Here is a 1086-nt window from a genome sequence, read left to right as displayed (position 1 = left end):
GCAAGCACAGCCATGGAGTGTGTGTGAATGTTCGAGGGAGCCACAGAGAGGGGAGCTGGACTTAGTTCAAGGGCACTAGAACTCCAACAAGCTTCAGTCCAGGGAGTATCCACCAACTGCCCCTCCCTGTCGTGTGCAACAGGAACTGAGGCTTTTCCTAAACACAGACACCTACTACTGTACAACAGCTCAACACACTTGGTTTTGATTTTAACCCTCTGCTGCTGGCTGCAGTCTCACCCTGGCCAGCTCAAGCGTGGGTGGTGAGGGGGGTTTGGGGGCACTGACGCTGTCCTCTGGTGCTCCTGAAGCCCTGCCTGCTCATCCATCCTAGCCTGCCAGCCCACAGATCGATAGCTCTGCTCTCTTAATCAGGTCTCTGGTGACTGTGGGCGGACCAGCGTGAGCACGTGTGTGTGTGTGTGTGTTTGGACAGGAGCTTGTATCAGCTGGAGGTTGCACTTCCATCTTCAGTCCTCTGGGTCTTTGTGATGACACTTTATCTCCATCCTATTTTAGCAGCTCCTTCTCTCTTTCCCTCCATATCCTTTGCATGTCATTCATTTAAAACCCTACGCTGACGTATTGTTTTTGCATTTTTAGTTCGTTCATTCCTTCCTCTGTAAAACTTTCTCTAGCCAGCTCTCGTGGAGGCTCCAATCTCTCTGACAGTCCTGCTTTCTATTCTTCCTCCTGTGTGGCTTCGCTTTCATCTCTTCGTGCACTCTCTCTGCCTATTATGGCTGCATGCCAGCAGTCGTTCAAAAGTCAGAGTCAAGTTGGCCTTGGTGGCACTGCAATCTGTTTTGACTTGTGACGAAGACAGAAGAGGTGAAGTATTGGAGGAATGGAGATGAGACAGGATGAGAGGTGAGAAGAGCGAGCGGAGCACGAGTCAGATGGCGTGCGGGGCACCCAGCTGTGGTGTTGTGCCTTGCCAGAGAATCCGCCTGTGTAACCACAGCTGCACAGATACACACAAAAACAAAAACAAGTGCAACAAGACTGTGGCTTATGAAAAAAAAAGCTAACAAAAATAACCCCCAAACACTTTTTAATTTTGATTGTATAAAACTTTTTTTAATT

This window comes from Echeneis naucrates, chromosome 3 (genome assembly GCF_900963305.1).
Source record: "Echeneis naucrates chromosome 3, fEcheNa1.1, whole genome shotgun sequence".
Classification (NCBI taxonomy): Eukaryota; Metazoa; Chordata; class Actinopteri; order Carangiformes; family Echeneidae; genus Echeneis; species Echeneis naucrates.
Note: the sequence above shows the minus strand (reverse complement) of the source record.